The sequence below is a fragment of the Armigeres subalbatus genome, chromosome 2 (assembly GCF_024139115.2).
Source record: "Armigeres subalbatus isolate Guangzhou_Male chromosome 2, GZ_Asu_2, whole genome shotgun sequence".
Lineage (NCBI taxonomy): Eukaryota > Metazoa > Arthropoda > Insecta > Diptera > Culicidae > Armigeres > Armigeres subalbatus.
The window spans coordinates 450,867,982-450,868,276 of record NC_085140.1 but is presented as its reverse complement, the minus strand read 5'-3'; positions in this window follow the sequence as shown (position 1 = coordinate 450,868,276).

Below are 295 nucleotides of genomic sequence, written 5' to 3'. Positions count from 1 at the left end.
TAAGAAAATTACTTTGAGCTTTTAGTGGAATGTCTTCACTTGTCATACAATTCCATTTAATTCCACCACTTGATTGAACATTTGACAGATACGTATTACAACCTCAACGGTAAGGCCGTATCCAGCGTCTCGTACTTGACTCGACTTGTACAAACTCGTCTTATGACAAGTGAACTTATTCGTGTCATAGCCAGTTGATGATATCCTGAGATCTGCGAAGTTGCCGGCATGAATATATGCCCTGCAAGCTGTAATGGAACCCCGTAAGACATAAGGAACAGTCAAACAAAATTAA